Here is a 5921-nt window from a genome sequence, read left to right as displayed (position 1 = left end):
TTGCTTGAAGGAAAGGAACCTAAAAAGGAGAGAAAGCTTGAGATATGTAAAAGTAAAATTAAGGGATGAAACAAGCAAATCAGATGTGGGTTTTTTTGCTTATTTTTCGTTAACTATCAGTTTTGTTACTTGCATCGCTTAAGAATTACTATATACTATGTCTGACTTGAATTGTTATAAGTGAAAGTCAGTTTGCTGTAAGGCATTCTAATAAATACTATCTCTACTCAGGTCATAAAAGTACTGGTTAAGGGCACTTAATATGTGATTAAATATACAATTATCAACATAGCTAACAACACAGAATCTAGAGGAAGATCTGTGATATGGCTTATAAGCATACAGTGGGAGGACATGGAGAGTTCTCAGTGGTGCTGGGGGGGAATGCGCCAAGATGGGGAAGAGCTTCAGGGCTGAAGCAGGAGTAAAACTCTTGCAGTGTGGAGTACACAGGCCCTAGTCTTTGAGCTTATTATTACTGAAAACTCTTGAGAAAGCCCTTAGGTGAAGCTATTTAGATGGGCAAGTATTTTGCTGTGCTCTAAATGCTGAAGTGAGAGCTAGATCCGGTCCTCAATATACTTAAAACCACATGGTTATCTGTGCTGGCAGAGGGGTGGCTTTAACTTCTATAGCGAAGACTTGATATAGATAGGTAGAGCAATTACATGTTCCAAGAGTCAGAAGTGGGTGTCTTGACATCTTGTTCCTCCTGTCATTTTATTTAATAATCCATTGCCCCTTGGTTAATAGTTTTTTCCTTGATTAGCCTGTATAAATCAAAACTTCACGGCTGTATCCCTGATGTGCCATATATTCTGAGCCGAGAGTAATGAATCGTGCCATGGGTTGATGTACTCTGTCTCCTGTTTAGAACAAGTTCTACATCAAGGAAATACCTTGGCTTTCAAATTGAGTTGTCAGCATGCTGTCAAGATGTACTGGAGGAAACGCTGAGGATCCTAATAATGTGCAAGCAGGGACTGCTTAGCCCTGAGCAGAATACGGAGCTGCAGAGTCCCTTGGTAAAGAGAGGCTCCTGGAGGCAGTGCAGGCTCCCCTCCAGCTCAACTGCTCTGCAGACATTGCTCCTTCAAAGCAGCTCTCTATTTGCCAGCCTATCACTTCTTACCTCTCATTTCCTCATTCCTGTAACAAAAGCAGCTATGAGGCAGGTGACTTCATATAGCTCTGCATAGACCAGCTTGTCAGCTCAATCCTTACTCTGTGCTGAGCTCTTTGCTAATGCATGCAACTCTTTTGCACTGGTCTGCATTTGGTGCCTTTCTGCCCATGCTGCCCTGCTTGGTGCAGGGAGCAGCAGCCTTTTTCGAGGTGGCTGAAGTAGCCTGAGAGCTGCTATTGTAGCTCCCAAACCAGTGCTGGCTGAATTGCTGAGGGCTGTGACTCTTAGTGGGAGTTGCTTTTTTTCCTGAAGGCAGGACACTTGCAGGTAGGCTCCAGACTTGAGCAGCATGGAGGGAAGTGCTAGTTCCTCCCCGGGTTGGGTCTTTCGCTAAGCAGCAGTCCTGCATCCCCGAAGAGAAGCATTACTTCCCTTTGCCACTAGATGCGGCTCGTGCTGCACAGTAAGCCCTTGGCATCACCAGTTTTCAGTTCGGCCTTACCTTTAAAAATGACTTCCCTTGTGTTTCTAGAAAGTGTGTGTTGGGGGGCTTTGAATCTTTCTCATAACCTTCCTGTTTCGCTAGTGTGTCCCTCGCGCAGGTTTCTTCCCATCAACTGCTTGCACTTCGAAGGTCAGGTCCTCACTCCTGCCCCTCTCATATGGAAATACACTGCTGTGAAGGTTCAGTGGCCCTTGCAGAGCTAACAGGGAGGGAAGGAACGAGGTGAGTAAATGGGCCGTGCTAATTTTCAACCTGAAGCCAAGTACAGAACTGTACAAGCTGCCGTGGCAAAAATCAGAGTTACTGAAAGCTGGGGCTGGCTGTTGGAAAGAGCCTGCCTCCACAGCAAACGAGGGCTGAGGGACAAAGGCTGAAGGCTCAGTGGTCCTTCAGGGCCAGAGGCTTTGGTGCTGATCTGGCTTGAGCTGCTCTGCCTGCACCGGGACTTGGGATGTGCTGCCCTATCTGGCACTTTGGGATTCCAGCTCATGTATATGGTATTGGAGCTATTCTCAATGGCAGTACCTTCACAGCTGTGATATATAAGCAGCCATGGTGCTAGAAATCACCCATAGCATCTGTGGGCACTTGCAGAGAATGGATGGGGAAGATGACTCCCAGGCCCGGTGATTTTAGTTTTCTTTGAAGACAGTGGGACATCTGTATTAAGCAATTACCTCTTGGAAGAAGCAGCAAGGTAGCTGCTCCATTAGCCATCAGTTTTCTTATGAAATCTAAAATAATTTCCTCATAGGGTGCCAGATGAGATGGCTCAGACCTGCTGTGAAAGAAGCATAAAGTAATGCTCACAGTTTGTAATTTCTCCAAGCTTCTGCTTTTGCACTGAAAAATGTATTCCTCCTGTAAAATGCTTCTAAATGACGAATCCACAGATGTTCTCTCCTGCTCACTTGAATATGGCAAGTTCAGACTGATCTCTGTGGTGACCTGAGCTGGCCAACATCACCCTCACTCTGGGCTTAGGGACTGAAGAATGGGGACAGTTCTGAGGCTGCTGTTGCCATTAATTGAGCTCTGCTTCATCACAGGTGGGGCTGAGCAAAGGCAAGGGCTTCCTGGGGCTGAGCTTGAGGGAGGAAAGAGACAGTGAAAGCTGAGCTTGAGATTTGGAAGCTGGGTGATGTTGGTTTGTGCAGGTGCTACAGTCCAGCCAGCAGCCAGGCTGTCAGCATTGCGTTGCCTCTATCCAGAGCTTGATTGGTTTTGTTTCCAATCAAGAAAAAATACAGTGGAAAAATAGAAGCAGATGTTCCTCGACAATGTCTCGGGCTCCTGGAGCTTCAAAGAGCTTTTTGATTGCACAGGATTTTAAAAGCATATAAAAGAGAGCCTTTTGCTGTATTTTCACTGGGGCAAAACCCTCCTTGAAATTTGCATTAGGATGGATTGTCAGACTGACCCAACACGGGGGAAGCCTTACTGCTGACCAACCATGCTTAAAATCCTTCTTGCTATTTTTTTAGGATGCAGCCTTGCAGGCACACTGGGTCTCTATAGGCAGAGTGAGGAATGCTCAGCTCATTTGGGCTCACAGTCCCATGCCCACAGTGCCCTCCAGTGCCACCATTTCCTAAATTAGTGCTGAAGTAACAAAAAAGTGGAGAAATCGCAGCTGTGCCAGGTACTGCATCTTGCTGCTTCCTTCTGTGCTGCTGTAATTGGCTCTGGCAGACTCACAGGAAATTACAGTGACCAGAGGAAACTTACGCTCCTCCGCATGTGGGTGCAATTTTCATCACAAATGCAACTGCTGTGCTGCTCTATTTTCAGCTTTTGTCTCTGTAAGAGTTGGAAGACTCTTCCAGCAATGCATTGCTCTGCGTGCCGAAGAAGTTTACAACTTTGTGTTTTAAAAATCTTTCTTCTGATTGTTTTGAAGAGTTTTCTCCTATCTATGCAGGGGTCTGATTCAGCTTTGAGTGACTGAGAACGGGCATTGGACTGCCAAGCAAAAGCCCCATCATGGTACACGAGTGTTGAAGTGTGCAGCCTGGGGATCCTTTCACAAACGTGAGATCATGCCGTATCCCTTCTGCACAAATCCCACTGCAGCCCCACATGCCCTGCATTGTGCAGGAGCCTTTCCAGAGCTTACTTCTAAATGCTTGGATTTCTCTTTCTGGGCCTGATAAGGAAACATTCATACTTGGCCTTAAGCACTGATTTCTCATGAAGGTCTGGGAAATGATATTTTTGCAAAGTTATCTTGCAAGCGAATCTTATTCTTTAATAACAAATTCTGTTAAAACTCAGTATATTTTTCTCTGCCTTCTTAAAAGGCTTCTGGGAATGATGCTGCTGAAACAGGTGGTGTGGATGAACTGTGAATGCGGCTGAGCGCTCAGGGCTCCCAAATGCAACCCTGTTCATAAAAGTCATGCTATTCTGCAGTCAGTTAAAGGCAGGTACTGTGTAAATGGTTCCATGTGCCTCCAAGGACTTTCCTTTTTGTTTGCAGTGCCATCTGACATGCAGCAATCCCACAGCACCAGGGACCCAGTGAGCCTTCAGCAGCAAATTACAGCAAAAATGATAGCTGGGAGGGTTTCACTCTCAGTGCAATTTCTTATAAGCAGAGCTTTTAATTTTCTTTTTTTTCCCCCCTCTCTCTCTCTCTCTTTTTTTTCCTTCTTGTTTCCCCCTGCAGTGTGCATGCATTTTGCAAGCAATGAGGAATTTGGATGTCAATTCTCATTTCCCCTCAGCCTTCCCAATCCAGGCCCTGGTTATCATTTCCCCTTTCAATACGGAGAAACAAAACATCATGTCTGGAACCAGCTGTAAAGTTCCCAGCCAAAAGCTGAGCAGGAAATATCTTGGGAGGTGCACTGCATGGTGTGTGCTGTGACTTACTCTACTGCCAGCACATGAACTGCTACCCTGGGATGCCCAGGTGAGTGAGGGCAGCATTTCTCAGCCAAGTGATTTTGTAGTTTGGGGCTATCGTAAGTCAAGAAACCCTGACTCCTTCCAGTCTCTTTTTTGTCTGTGCTTTGGCTGGATGCATGCTGGCTGGGAGCCCACATCACGCATGTGCTGAAGGGACAGAGGCAGCAATAGGGACAGCCTTGGTGCTGTTCCCAAGCTGCTGGCCCCACCAAAGATACCATCCCCAGCTAGTCCTGCCTGCTGTCAGCAGCAAGTCCCATAAAGAAATGTTCTCTATTAAAGCTCCCTGCCGTAGTCTGAACAGTGCAAGAGATGTGCAAGGAGATATATACATCTTCACATATATAAAAATATATTTAAATTTATAAATATATCAAGCATTGGTTGGTATACTTGTATACCTTGTGCACCTTGAGAGTGCACAAGGTGATTTAAAAAAATCTCCCCTCTACCTCGCTTAATCTGGAGAAAACCTGGCATATTCGCAGGGACTGCAGAGTTTAGTATCTGGCCGGTGATGCTAATTTAATTATGTGCCAGCAGGTGGTGCCCAAGGAGGAGAAGCAAGAGCTTTAATAGCCCAATGTGCAGCCGCCCGGTCCTGTCATTCTCCAGCTATTCAGTTTCAGATGACATATAACGACTCAGAATCAGCTTTTTCTTTTCTTTCTCATCCCATTTCCCTAGATAACCCCTAAATCCTCACAACTTGTGAGAAGGCTGCAAAATACTGGTATATACTGAGTGAAGTTGTTTTATGCAGACCTGATTCAAAGGGGCTGCTTGGTCCCACCTCAGCTGACACAAGGCTCGATTTCACTTTGTGGGTATCAGCACTCTGCTATTTGGTCTGGGGCACAGAGAGGGGCTCAGATAAGTGTCTCGTGTTTTGTAGGATACAGTTTTTTTCAGCTGCAATCATTGCTGGAAATAGAGATTTATAGCAAAATGTGGAAAATAATGAGCCCTGTTGAAAGTTTTATGCAGGAGAGAGAAGTCCCTTCTCTTAGCTTTCTTCTAAAATTATAAGGAAAGGGATTTTGTCATCTACAAAATCTTGTCATCTTTTTTTTTTTTCCTGAAAAAAAAGCCAAACAAACACAAAAAAACAGGAACCTACTCAGCTGGTTCCTGCTAACAGCTCATACTAAAGAGATGCAAAAATATCAGGTTTATGTATTCTGTAGCTCTGGCAAGTTGCTGATCTGAGTGGTTTTTGCAGGTGCTAAAACACAGAGAGCAGCCGTTGCCTCTGCAAGGCTTGCAAACAATTTAACGGAAACTACAAGCCCCTGAAATTTCTTAATTCCACTGAAAGATGAAGTGATTTTTCTCTGGGCTAGGAGAGGGAACCTGTAAGGGACACTGTTATGTTCCTCT

This window comes from Numida meleagris, chromosome 11 (genome assembly GCF_002078875.1).
Source record: "Numida meleagris isolate 19003 breed g44 Domestic line chromosome 11, NumMel1.0, whole genome shotgun sequence".
NCBI classification, from domain to species: domain Eukaryota; kingdom Metazoa; phylum Chordata; class Aves; order Galliformes; family Numididae; genus Numida; species Numida meleagris.
The sequence above is the reverse complement of the archived record's forward strand: the minus strand, read 5'-3'. Positions refer to the sequence as shown.